This window comes from Podarcis pityusensis, assembly GCF_964106645.2.
Source record: "Podarcis pityusensis genome assembly, chromosome: 2".
Lineage (NCBI taxonomy): Eukaryota > Metazoa > Chordata > Lepidosauria > Squamata > Lacertidae > Podarcis > Podarcis pityusensis.
Window position 1 is genome coordinate 49543798 of NC_138029.1, and position 14131 is coordinate 49557928.

Sequence of the window (14131 nt, forward strand, 5' to 3'; positions counted from 1 at the left end):
AGTTTAGAAAAGGACATGAATTGGTGCCAGGTACTTATGCAAAGCTGATAAAAGCAGGTGACCGAGCAGATCGAGACTTGCCACCTGGCCATCTTTTTTTTTTTTTAAACCTGCCCTTCTTATTTTAAAAGGCCTGTTCCGTACAGCAGCTTTACAACAGTTCCATCACGAAGGGTGATCAAAAGAACTGGCCCTACCAGTGCAGGAGGCCTTTGTTGTACTTTCCCCCATTATAATACTTCATGACACCTGTGGTTTTAAAGAGTGTGAATGTTTGATAAATAATGAACACACTGTCCATATATGCAGAATAGTAGCCTTTCAAAAGGAAATGGCAAGGCTGCCACTTGAGGATCAATATCCTGCCATTTCAAGACCCCTTTCTTCAATTCTTTTTAATAGGCTACAAGACTGACTTGCCCCCCCCCCCACCTTTTTAATGTGATGATATTCTAGACTACAGCATCTATTTGTCCCCCCCCCCATCGACCTCGTTAGTGTACTGCCCCCTGTGTTGTAACTGTCTCTGGCCATCATTTTATCCTGTTTTGCTACAGAGAAGCCTGGCTTCTAATCTCTGGTTACTGAGAAATTTTGCTGTGAGATGTTACCCTATGAGGATGAGAGGACAACATGACAGGTTGTCTGCTACACACCAGGTGGAGCTTCTGAAGCATCAAAGGAAACTCCATATAGAGTTTTACTGCTTTTAACTTCAAAAAACAGCAATGGAAATAGAAAATGCTTATTGGGCCCTAAACCAAGCTTTCAGAGTGCATTAAAACATTGATACAATTCTATTAAAAATGAATAAATAAGGCAAATCAGAGGTTTATTGCAGCAAGTGAACTGCATGAAAAAAATGCTTAAGTTAGGAAATTATAAAACTCAAATTAGAGCTTGGCTCTTCACCCCAATGCTGTCATTAATAGGTGTGAACGAAGCAAAACAGAGGCAGAAACCAAAGAATCTGGTACAATAGGAAGATCCTGTTAAAATTCCTAGCAAAGCAACATGCTTAATTTATAGGAACAATGTTGCAAGGGAACACATTGTCCTAAAGGGGAAAATGTGTCTGTCAACACAGTGCTGTTTTTAAACAAGTGAAATAAGATGAGCGCTAAAGTTATGAATTACTCAAATTGCACAATAGGCCACAGGCAGATGAGAAGAGATAGATATTCCCAGATTATGGAATAGCTGTCTTAAATAAAAGTCTTTTGTGTATTATTTTTTAAAAGCAATCAGTTGCTCTAAGCCAAGACAATTGAAAAGCCACCATCTGCTGCTAATCCAATTAGCCAGTTCAAAGCCACTTTTGCAAAACAGGCTGTTATTGATTTATTCCATAAACATATTTTTCAATTATACAACATGGAGGTCTACATTCCTTCTAATTATGCTTTACTTAGAAATTACAATGATTCATGGATCAAGGAGAAATGTGAGTGGTGCAAGAAAAAGAGAAACATGTGAATTCCCAGTGACGTCTCTCCGCATACAGGCATCCAGCCACTTATTTCTACACCCTCTGCTTCCATTGTGCATGTTGCTAATGTTCATCTGTTGAAACTATGTCTTTCCATGAGATACTGAAGTCTTTTGCTGAAGTATAAATCCAGGTAACACGTAAAGCAGGCTGCATGTGCATTTATAGAGGACAGGGCTGTAGCTTGGTGATAGAGACCATCTGCTTTCCATGCAGAAGGTCCCAGGATCTATTACCAGCATCTCCAGGTAGGGCTGGAAGAGAATGTGTGGACACAGCGACACACTGCGACTTGCAAAGCCTGGCTGGCTGATGGGTGCAGGCAGATCTTGTGTACTGTTTGGCTGCGGCTTTGGCATTTTCTGTATTTGCCAAATTCCTCCACACAAACATGTATGTGAGTACATTGTCTTGAGGAGCAAGATTAGCACGATTTGAAGCATACATGCAGAGAGCGACAGGGATGTCCATGACGACAGCTATACTTTCCTTGGCAGCTTTGATCACAGTAGAGATGACATCCATCTCACTGTGTGTTTACCACTGGGTTCATTCTAACACTGGGCTGTATCCAACACTGTTGCAAAACATGCTTCTGCTCAGGCAAAAAAAGTCCCCCCTCCTCTCCTCCCCCTTGCTACCTCCTGTACTGTCATGAAATTCTACTCAATATTGATCTAGAGCAGAACTCCAATGTATAGCTAATAATAATAATAATCATAATAATTTATTATTTATACCCCGCCCATCTGGCTGAGTTTCCCCAGCCACTCTGGGCGGCTCCCAATCAAGTGTTAAAAACAGTACAGCATTACATATTAAAAACTTCCCTGAACAAGGCTGCCTTAAGATGTCTTCTGAATGTCAGGTAGTTGTTTATCTCCTTGACATCTGACGGGAGGGCGTTCCACAGCGCAGGCGCCACTACTGAGAAGGCCCTCTGTCTGGTTCCCTGTAGCCTCACTTCTCGCAATGAGGGAACCGCCAGAAGGCCCTCGGCGCTAGATCTCAGTGTCCGGGCTGAACGATGGGGGTGGAGACGCTCCTAGTTAGCAGAGTAAAAACTTAAACACATTGCAGGATCCCCCAAAATAGACCACAGGCAATTGTATTTAATCCAGCAGAGCTTTACTGCTGCTGAAGGCAAATGAGCATAATGATCACAAATCCAGTACACCCAGGATTGGCACTGTCCATAAGAAATCCAGTTGCAGCAGACTTAACTTAAACTTACAATACTTATAATAAGTCTAAACCTTAACACTAAGTGTACTATGTACAGAACAGCACACCAGAAAGAAGAGATAGAAAGTGAAACTCAGGCTCCTTCTGGCCAATTATTATAGTCGGGTTTTTTGGACAGAGAACTTTAACAACAGATGCAATAGTCGCTCTGTCCCAGTAAATAAACTGTTGTCACCATTTTTCTTCTCAGCCTGGGAAGGAGAGCAGTCTGTCGAACTGCAGATGACTCAGTGAAGAACCTTATCAGTTCCTTGGCAGCTCATAGACTCCTTTCATCCTTCCTTCCAACTGAAGATATATGAGCAATTATACTTCCAATTAAATTAAATTCCAAGTCCTCTTAGCATTATTAAGTTCACTTTGTAAATAATATAGGATGGGGAAGAGTCAGCTCTAAGTTTCCGTCATACACCTTTTGCAAAATACAGCTTCCCCCCCTTTCTCCTTTTTGTTACACAAACAGTTCCGTTTGGTGTTATATTCCATATTTAAAATCCAATTTCTTCCATCCTCACTTGTACAAATATAATTTGAACTAACATTCAGAGGAGGGTTGCAGAATCATAAATGTAGAGAAGAAAACTTTAAATAAAGAAACTGTAGGCTCCCCTCCTCCCCACCGTCTTTTGCACCAAATGAAGTCTTATCTCAAGTTCAAACCTTAAAGTCCTTGCAGTTGGTTTGTTCCGCAGTTTGTGATCTCATCTCTTTTAGCATGTGGCTGTACAGTGGTGCCCCACAAGACGAATGTCTCACAAGACGAAAAACCTGCTAGACGAAAGGGTTTTCCGTTTTTCGATGTGCTTCGCAAGACGAATTTCCCTATGGGCTTGCTTCGCAAGACGAAAACGTCTTGCGAGTCTTGCGATTTTTTTCGCTCCCCCCCCTTTTCTAAGCCGCTAATAGCCTTTTAGCCGCTAAGCCGCTAAGCCTTTACTAGCCGCTAAACCGCTAATAGCGCTAATCCGCTAATAGGGTTGCTTCGCAAGACGAAAAAACCGCTAGACGAAGAGACTCGCGGAACGGATTATTTTCGTCTTGCGAGGCACCACTGTACTTTACTCCAATTAAGTTCTAATTAACAGTAGAATCTCTGCTTCTTAATGGCAACATTGGAGGGTTTTCACCAGGCAAAGTGCTTTTGCACTCAGTGCCTCCCTGCCCCCACATTCCATGCTGGAGCGAGCGCCAGGTACCGATATGGACTGTGAGTAAAGCCCCATTCCTTCTGTCCCTTGGGAGGAATTTGCAAGCATGATTACCCTCAATCATCATTGTTTTTCCTTCGCCAACTATCTTCTGCTGTCATGGGGGCTGCCCCCATTAAGGGAAAGCGGAACTGGAAGCCAGGTGTGAGTCAAGAAAGTGCCTTTTTAGTGCTATTCCATTGTGGATTCATTTATTTTAATGGATGCAAACTCTGCTTGCTAATAGGTTTGTCGAAATCTCAGTTCAGCATGCTCCACGCTAAAGGCAAAGCCCAAAAGTATATTCAGCATTGTTTCCTTAAGCATGTAGAAATGATCTGCAATACCTTGTACAGGTAACTGAGCTGGGGAAATCTTTTTACCTATAAATGCACACTAGCTTGTATAGAACAGGTACCATGCTCTTTGCACTAGAAACTACTTTGATATAAGTCTTAATGGAAAACACATGCTAAATACAGATATACAGAATCAACAATGCCAAGATTTGGATGGGGCTGTTTGTAAGTGGGATGCCAAGCGAAAGTTGCAGTGTTTATAAATTCGTTGTTAATCCTGAACTGGGAAGAAAAGAGAATTACTAATTTTTTTTAATCGACATCTTAAATTTAATCCCACCCTTTGTCTCAAAGGAGCCCTGTAGCCATACTCTGTTCATCCATTTTTGAAGCAGCAAACAGAACTCACTTATGATCCTCTCAATTGGTCAGTGATGGAAGTGCTATGTGAAAATGGAAGCACCCTTCATATTTACTAGGCAAAAGTGAATAGAGCTGTCAAAAGAACTTATGAGCTTAAAGATTAAAATTCTGTGAAGTCTGCTCCATTAGCTCGTGCATGCACGAGCCTGCTTAGCATCAGGGAAGTAGATGAGAGCATTCAGGAATCCTGGCTTGCAGAAGAATACAAGTTGCGCTGGCAGAGCTTCACATAGCATTGCATAAAAGTGTGTAAAAATTGGATCAGGCTTTTGGCTCAAAAGCACAATGAAGCAACCCACAGTGATAAGAATGTGCTGCAGCATCCTGTTCCAATAACTTGCATGGATGTCTTCCAAGATCCTGTGCTTTTGATCAGAAAGTGATTTACGGAAAAGATACCCAAGTTTAAAAAGGGGGGAGGGGAAGATGATCTGGGAAAGATGCAAATAGCTGCAATGCTCTCTTGTGGCTTAGGGTTGTGAAGGCCTACACCACATGCTGAACAGAATGAGTACAATTCTCAGTTTAGCCATTGATTCTGAGTAGCTTGGTCGCAAGCGAAAGAGCCACAAAATATCAGGCAGAATTAATGGTCATAATGTTCAGCCTTACCACTGAAGTGCAACTTGGTGCAAAAAGAATTCAAGAAAAAAACTGAGGAATCTATATTGATGAATCTATCCAACACCCTACAAGACTACAGCTATCAAATGCTGACACACAGTTGAAAATGATTGTGTCCTTTCTCTTCTAAGAGGACAAGTGAATTCAGAAGTAAAGCCATTTTCATTTCAGTTGGACATACTCCCTAGGTAAGTGGGGAGGTCCTCTTAGGGATCAGGAACTGGCTACATAACAGGAAGGACAGTTCTCCCATGTAGAAAGTAGTTTCCCCCAAGGATTGGTATTGGTACCTGTGTTTTTTTAATTGGTTCATAAACAATATTGAGTTAGGGATGAGCAGTGAGGGTCATTAAAACAAAAAGGATTGCAAAGCGCTCCAAAAGGGCCTCTCCAAACTAAGTTAATGGGTAGTAAAATGCATAAAGGGCAGGATTCAAACACGTTGTTGTGTATGTGGAACAAGGTCCGCTCATGTAATGAGTTTTCCTCTGCACCCTCTAAATCTTCTCTGGAGAGTAGGTGGGGGGCCCATAGCACACATTTAGGAGGTGCATAGCGGGAGGAGAGGGAGGAAAGTACTACTGCATGAGCAGACCTCATCCCCTGCACACCTGCATGACACAGCGCTACGTTAGATTCCACATAAAATGCATCTATCCCTTATGGAGTAGTTGCTAGACGTTATGCATTTCTTAAATGGATCCGGTAAGGAATTATAAGGATAATGAACATAGCCCCTACAAGAGGGTTGTATCTTTAATTGCTTGCCAACATTGAGTAATACTTTGGTAATCAGAAGGCCTAGGAAACATTTGCCCTGAAAAACATTGGAAGGGCTTTATTTGCTTTTAAATGTTTTCCAAAAATGAAAACTTCTACGTTGCTGACTGAATAAACAAAAGGGTTTCAAAGACAGGCGAAACAGACCCATATGATCCTATTTGAAATAAATATATGGATGTATTTGCTGAATTTTTCACACTTAACTAATGTTCAGGTCATGTTGACTAGCATAAAACCAGCCATAATTGCACTCTGTATGTAGAGGCCACATGGAGTGGTAGTTTGAGCTTGTGGACTCCTGCAAAAACCAAAATAAAGCTACATTGGCCACCCTCGGCTATTTATATAAACTACTGTGCTTTCATATAGCTAGCTCTGCTATTGCTAATAATCTCACGATGGCTTAAAGATGGCATAATCTTTCAAATATAGAGAGGGGGGCTTCTCATGGGTGGAATGTATGAATAGAATTTCTTCAAAGAGTAATTTGTTTTTCACAGTCTGTGAACTAAGTGATTCCAACCTTAAATTATCATATGTTAGCAATAGCTACTGCTGTCTTAGTAATACAAGTAAATGATATATTAGACTAAACACTGTTAAGATGGAAGTTGCATATCAAGGTGGTAATTATCTACCTTCTGTTGGCACTAAAATCTTCAGTGAGAGCAGCAGTCTTTGCTGTTGGAACTGTTGAGTGGTACTCAATCCTAATGTAGTGTTAGCATATATTAGCTCTTCCTCTGAGACACTCAGCTGCATGCACAGAGCGGGTCAGAACCACTCCGACTGCTGATGACATCCCTGAGTAAATCCCCGCTAATGAAATTTGGCTGAATTAGTAAGTAAGGATTGTAATTGTTACAAACCATCTGTGAATACATGTCCCTTTCCTTTGACTAGCTGAGCACACAGATGTTGTGGGTGTGGCCAGCTGCCATGGTCCTGCCCCATGTGCAATGCAGAATATGTGAAGAAAACTAGGGAATGGGGCTGTTATATCCTCTATTCCTTATCAACCTTGGAGGCAGAATGGAAGATGTGCAGGTGAATGAACTTTAGGCAGGACAAGTGGGATCTGCAGCAACACACTGCAGTGTGCAGTGCTGCTGTCCAGTGTTCCAGTCCAGGGAGGGTGCAGGCTGGTGGGAAAGTGAGTGGGTGGGTGGGTGCCTATGCTTTTGTTCCTCTGCCATCCTTCTGCAGCCACTCTTCCCATTCTGTGTTTCAGTCTGTCCCTCCACCACTCAACAGTTGCTCAGTATTGAGTGGGCACTAAGCATTCTCAATCCCTACTGGTATGTTTTTGTGGGGAGGGTTCTCCTCTCCTCTTACATTTTCTTCTCCTATAGGTGTTTTTCCCCCACCCATACTTCTACATGTTGTGCAAGTCACCAAAATATCCTGATACCTCACTCTTGCCCATTGCTGTTGCTCTTTTGGCTATGTAAGCAATGTAAGTGGAATGTTTGAATAATTAACAGGAATATGTACAAACACCTTGTAAGCAAGCCAGGATGACTGCTGGATCAATGCTCATATGAGCACCCCATTAAAAAATCAGGAGAAATGCTCAATAAAGATCAGACATAGTCCAATCACCGTGTTAACTTTGTGCAAGCAAATCAGGATGAATGCTGAATGCCATCTGCATGAGTCCAAATATTATTGGCATGATTCACCTAAAGAGCCCTATCAGAAGTCCTGCACAAGGAGTTGCGCTTGCATTGCAGGACTCCCCCCCCCCAACCCTGTGCACCCCCAAAATTGGCTCATGGGTGTGTGCTGAACAGCAAGCTGGGGTGGGGCAGGGGGGAGTGACCACTCAGTCTGGCAGGTTGAAACGCTTGAGCAGACAGAATGTTCATCAAAGTGTGACGCTGAATTCCATCGCATATATAAGCTTTCTCAATGTCTTCCTTTATCTTTTAATCTCACCTTGCAAAAGAGTTTTCCTCTGTGCGTATATAATGTATTTCCAACACCTTCACTGTCTGAGGAAGTAATCTTCATTTTATGAAAGCTCATACTGCAATAAATTACTTGGTCTTTAAAGTGTCATACAGCTCTTTTCCTTACGGGAATTAATAATTTTCTAAAAACACTGTTTTCATTTTTTTTTCATTAGAAAACGTATCAAGCCATTTGTCACTAGCCATTACAATAAATCTTAAACAAATCGTATACAGTCCCATTTCCATGAATCATGGCTCCAAATACAATTTAAGAATAAAAAACAAACCATACATCTAAAACCAGGAAATTTCACACTTGGAAAAATCTATTAAAAATAAACAAATCTTACATTTCATCACCGTCTGGTCTGTGATCTACTTCCACTGTAAATAATAGGAAAGTTGCTCATTGTTACTACTCACATTTTAGTAATCTATTGCTTTCATGTGTTGATGGACTTTCCAGCTTCCATTCTTTTACAGATTTGGCTAGTTCTAGGAATGTGGGCCTTGTGTTTGTCACAGCTCCAGCACTGTCTCACACACCTGTAGGCAAATTTACAATAAATATGGTCTGGTGTCCACTGTCAACCCAAAGTGCAGTCACTAAGTGCTTTGGAGGTCCCTACTTGATTTCTGTGTGCCTTGAACAAGCCCAGAATCCCTCTGAACTATCTGCTTCAAGATTCATTCAAATCTGCTGCACACCCGTAGTATTAACAGAACCTTTAGTTTAGTTATAACTGCTGATATACTTAGTAGTATACAGCTACTAATAAGTGTTTGAAATAAGGCTTGTGACTTCATATTAAATGTTTCTTAAAATGTTACTGGAAATAGCATATTTATTTGCAGTTTATTTCACAGTTGCAAATGATTGTCTTAGATACTTTTTTCTTTTTGCTATACAACCGCCATGGGTCCAAATCATATTCCTTGGCTGTCCGCTAGCTAGGACTGGATTTTCAGTTTAAAGTGACCTACACACCAGTCACACTAGTCTTGCAGTGTTCATCCTGGCGATCTTTCTAAAATTTTCTAAAATTAATTCCTATCACTTAAATCAAAGGTATTAATATTACTTCAATATTTAACCAGCATAAATGCTTGTATCAGGAACTGCAAAGGCTGAAACAGAGATTGTCTTGGCTGAGTTTACTGTCACTGGAATACACCTAGATTGGCCTGGTGAAAAGAAGAGTTTCGATTTGATATCCTGCTTTATCACTACCCTAAGGAGTCTTAAAGTGGCTAACATTCTCCTTTCCCTTCCTCCCCCACAACAAACACTCTGTGAGGTGAGTGGGGCTGAGAGACTTCAGAGAAGTGTGACTAGCACAAGGTCACCCAGCAGCTGCACATGGAGGAGCGGAGACGCGAACCCAGTCCACCAGATTACAAGTCTACTGCTCTTAACCACTACACCACACTGGCTCCCCAGTGTGGGGAGGGCAGGGTTCTTGCACATTTAACAGTTGTGTAAAATAGGAAGCCCTGTTGTTTTTCACTTGAGCACTGACTGTGTCCAAGGAGTACCAGAAAACAGACTGGAGGAAATTCAGGCCATGTGGCAGCCCTACCTTTCCTTCACAATAAATACATTAAGGAATAGATTAAACAAATGAAAGAGGAATGGGAAAAGCAACCCTAAACTCACAGAACAGCAAAGCTCAAATCTTGCTGCCCAGTATTTTATGCACAAAATTCAGTATAACGAAGAAATGTGTAGAACTGCCACAAGAGGGAGCTAATGCATAATAATTGAACGGATATGCAGCATTCAAGTCAGATTTGTGCAGAAGAACTCCATGGACTTTCAGACGGGATTTTGTAGATGTGCAAGTCAGTGTACTGTAACACATTTCTCCTTTTCTCTGCCTCCCCCCCAGCTTTCCTGGCTGCTTATAAGTAAGAGTTTGTTACTTTTGAATTAATAACAGAAAATAGAAATTATTTTAAGGGTGAGTTTTTACAGAAAACGAATATAAGAAAAGAGTAAGTAATCAAACAGTCAGGAAGCAGACGCCTGTTGGGTTAGTTTGAAATAATAATAAAACATTATTTGAAACAAAAAACACTATTTGCCTTTTTTTTGGTAAACTGTTTCTTATTACTTGCTAGAGATGTGTAGGGATAGGATGAGAAGGGGGAAGTATGTGGGGGTGGGAGGGCTCTGGCCCGTCATATCTCTAGCTGCTCCTAAGTATATGATGCAATTATTTAAACATATAATAGTCTGCAGATAAAATAAATAAATACAATACTGTATGCATTTCTTCATTTCCCCATTTTAAAACGTCTCAAACTTTTAAATTGCCAAGTACAAAAGAAGAAGATGTCTGCATCAATTAGCCTCTTTTTAGCATGGTTCATTTCAGAAGGGGATGCCTTCAAATTTTGCAATTCTGGCAAATAATAATAATATACATACATTAAGATTCCTATCATAGCCAGTGATGAAGGCTTTGGAAAATGAGACAAGCTGAGGCTCTGTCTTCTAAGCCAGAGCATGATGTCAGTCCAGGCCTCCTTGCAAACAAGGCGGGTTCTGAGGAATATAAATATATATTGTTTTGAAGAGTGCTGCCAGATAATATGCTGAAGGCATTCCACTGTAGTTGCAAGCATGTGAAATCTCAACAAAGAAAACACCCCTTTCATGCCTCTAAGCTACCCAGTACTGATTGTTCTCACAATTCTGACATGTATAGAAATGAGAAAAATTCCTCTAAGCATGCAGTTGTAATTGGAGATCTGTGATGGAAGAAATTAAAACAAAACAAAATGTAAACTAAAATGTAAAAGGAAAAACACAGCATGCTGCCATGAAATGACACAATAATAGGCCTCAAGGCCTACAAGGAAAGATGTAGCATTAAAGGCTATGAACACATTAGGCTCTAAAAACAGTTTGATGTTGTCTTCCTGCTCCCCCTCCCTTCACCGCATCATTTCAAGTAGCATCACGTTGCTGTACAGACCAGGGGGGGGAATGTCTTCAGTCGATGCACATCACCCAGTGCTGAACTCTATATCACTGAAGCTGTCATCTGCACATGTTCAATGGCTGTCTCTGACGTACACACCTCAGGTTAACTGTGGTTTCCATTTTCTAATCAGTTGGAAGCTGGTTTTGGGGAAAATACATCAAAAGCAGTATTTCTCAAGAAGCTACAGGACAGATATGGATTGCAGCTAATGCCATGTATATTCAGCGTCAAACACCAACAGTGGAAGCATGCTGGAACATATAAGTGGTAATATATACACAGTCAAAATATGACTTCTTTTACAAGCTAAAAATATTCTTCCATTTCCTTAGGAGGGAAAATGTGACCACACTTTTTACTGTATTTTTGATACACCTTCTAGCCAGGAGGCCAGATAAGATTGCTTTGGGTTCTTAAGGGATGATGGCTTAAAAACACATAATGAAGCAACTTTGCTGAAGTAGAGCAGGTTTGGGATGGTAAATGTACTTACATCACCCTCAGTTTATGATGGTAGAAAGGCAGAATATTATTATTATATATATTTTTTAAAAAGACAGAATATAAAAAAAGAGAGAAAGCAAAGTGTATGCTCTGGAACAGGAAACTTTCACTTGAACACGGAATCCTTTTTGAAGTTCGTAAAACTAGACCACATACTTAAGGAAACTCGTAGAAATAAAAGTAATTAATAATGGTTCATTCATTAAAATGAAAGTAAACATGAACTTTCAGTTCCATTGGCAAAGTTCAAATTATTTTGAATGAGCTCTTGGTACACTTTTTTTAAAAAAACATACAATGGTACATTATAAAGAGGCTGTTTTTATTCTGAAGTACAGTATGACTGAAGAAGTTGGCTCTTAATACACGTACAGTGTTTGTTTAGTTTCTGATTGAAGCAATAAGGATGGGCACTAGAGCAGTACTTAAGGGCTTGCGTAGTTAAATCATAATGCAGCTGCACGTTATTAAACTGCAAACTCTATGCTAGAAAAATGGTCTGTTTGTTAAGAAAGTTGGATCACTGCCTAAATAGCACTTGGTTCCTTCTGCTGCTGCCCTTTTTCAACTCCTGATTTTATTTTGAGGATAGATAATGCTAGGTGTACCAGCCTTCCTTAACCACTGAATAAAATGTGAGATATCTACTTTTTCATTGTGTAGCCAAATGAAACATGTGAATTCCATACCAGTACTGTATTATTATTTCCTACTCTAAGTTCATTCTCAGCATAACGGAAAGCAGGTTAGGTTATTGCCAGTTTGAGTGGGGGAGGGGAGCAGCAGTTGTGGTCCACAGTTGTGTGTAGTTGCGGCACTGAGGTAATCTTCCATCTTTGATGCAGCCAGGGAAGGACATCATTTCCTCATTCACCAGCTGCACTGGCTGCTGGGGCTTGCCTGGTTGCAGTCAATCGTGGGTGAGCCTGGGGTGCTGTTTAGGGAGTGGTCTAGAAGGAAAGCTTCTTTCCTCTGGCCTGCTCCCTGGCTATAAAAGTCAGCTGTACCCAGGCTTCAGTCTCACCCAGTCAGCCCTGGATTCTTCACCTACCCATCCCATGCTTTATGTGTAGGACTGCCTAAGGGTGAGCAGGCAGGCGCTGCTGCGTAAGATCTTGCTATGGAAGCCTTCAGTCACTATGGAATTTAGCTTCAGACAAATTAGGCTCATCTGGGGTTTTGCCTACCTCATATCATTTATCACAACTTGAGAGTAGGGCATGTCCCTACTCTCCCTCCCATACAGTTGTCAACCACATGGAATAGGGCTCCAGTGACAGGTAATTTGGGGCATTGTTCTCTTGGAAGTAGATGGAAGTGTTATAGACAACACATAACACCCATACTCAAAAATCTGGATTGGCTCTTAGGATCTGCACCAGCTGAAATGTCTGAATAGTCTTCCAAGGCAGTCCCAGGAGGACTTCGCTGCAGTAGTCCATGCCACAGTTACAAAATAATGTATTACAGCTGGTTCCTGGGGAACAGGCACAGCTGGTGGTGAAGTAGCTGAAGCTTGCAAAAGGCATCTCTACCTTAGGAGCAAACATAAAAAGTAATTGATGGCAACAATGTTTAATATACAGTCACACCTTGGGTTGAAGTAGCTTCAGGTTAAGTATTTTCGGGTTGCGCTCCATGGTGACCCAGAAGTAACAGTGCGTTACTTCCAGGTTTCACCACTCGTGCATGCGCTCAAAATGACGTCACGTGCATGTGCAGAAGCAGCGAATTGCGACCCGCGCACACATGGGTTGCGTTTCTTTCAGGATGCTAACGGGGCTCCGGAACAGATCCCGTTCGCATCCAGAGGTACCACTGTATGATTATTTTGTACGTTAGCAAGTGTATTTTGTTTTCTTAGCATGAGTTTCTCCACTTCAGGTCTACTTGCTCCATAGATGTGAAGCATGCTGAATGCTAGAAAGTAAACGGGCAGAAGTCTTTTGTGAAGAAAGAAGTGTTGGGGACTGAGCTGCTTGAAAGAATAAAAATAGTGGAAACGGAGAGCCGATCCGATGAGCCTTTATGATTCTAACACTTGCGACGTACTTAGTAACAAAACAAGGCAGGGCAGGAGTCGTCAGCCTATAGGAGAAAGCAGCAGCACTGTATCGCCAGCTGCTTACTCCCGCCAGTATTTACGAAGGAAAAAGGGATGACGGGAAGTAAGAAAGGCAGGGAAAAGGGTGTCGTAAAATGAAGAACTTTGAAAATGGCGACTCCGCCCAGCCAGCTAGCTATGTGTTTGCAGGGCTCTGGAAGCTCCTGTTCTTCCGTACGGAGCGCTCCGTCTGATGCGGAGCTGCCGCCGGTGCCTATTTATCACGGCAGAAGCATTCAACCTGCCACAAGAAAAGGCCGCCGGAGAGAACGGCTCCTTAATACACGGCTCGTAAAGTTAGCATTTGTAACCCTATCCCATTCCATTCCCGACATTTCACCTACTTTTGCCCCCTGCCTATTCATCTCCTGCGCTTGCCCGCTTTTTTACGGAGAGATGTCTTTTAGGTAATGTATAGGGAAGCCATTTGCAACTACGGGCCGGCAGCTGCCACGGGCGAGCCTGCTCAACGGGACACTTCCCTGCTCTCAGCTGGGGAGTAGAGGGAGGGAAGCCCCTTCGTCGCGT

The 14131-nt window shown here is 41.7% G+C and overlaps 1 long non-coding RNA gene across 2 annotated transcripts in view; it reads right to left on the reverse strand.

Moving 5' to 3' along the window:
• Nucleotides 1-14119, reverse strand: part of LOC308471368 — a 43261-nt gene extending 29142 nt beyond the window's left edge. The window contains exons 1-4 of one of the 2 annotated variants that reach the window (XR_013982924.1): nt 13948-14119; nt 10437-10553; nt 8429-8551; nt 2282-3022 (exon numbers count right to left, since the gene is read on the reverse strand). This is a non-coding gene — a long non-coding RNA (uncharacterized lncRNA). Of the gene's footprint in view, nt 1-2281; nt 3023-8428; nt 8552-10436; nt 10554-13947 lie in introns of those variants that run through there. The other variant, XR_013982923.1, reaches the window with a different exon arrangement.
• Nucleotides 14120-14131: the final 12 nt, after the last annotated feature.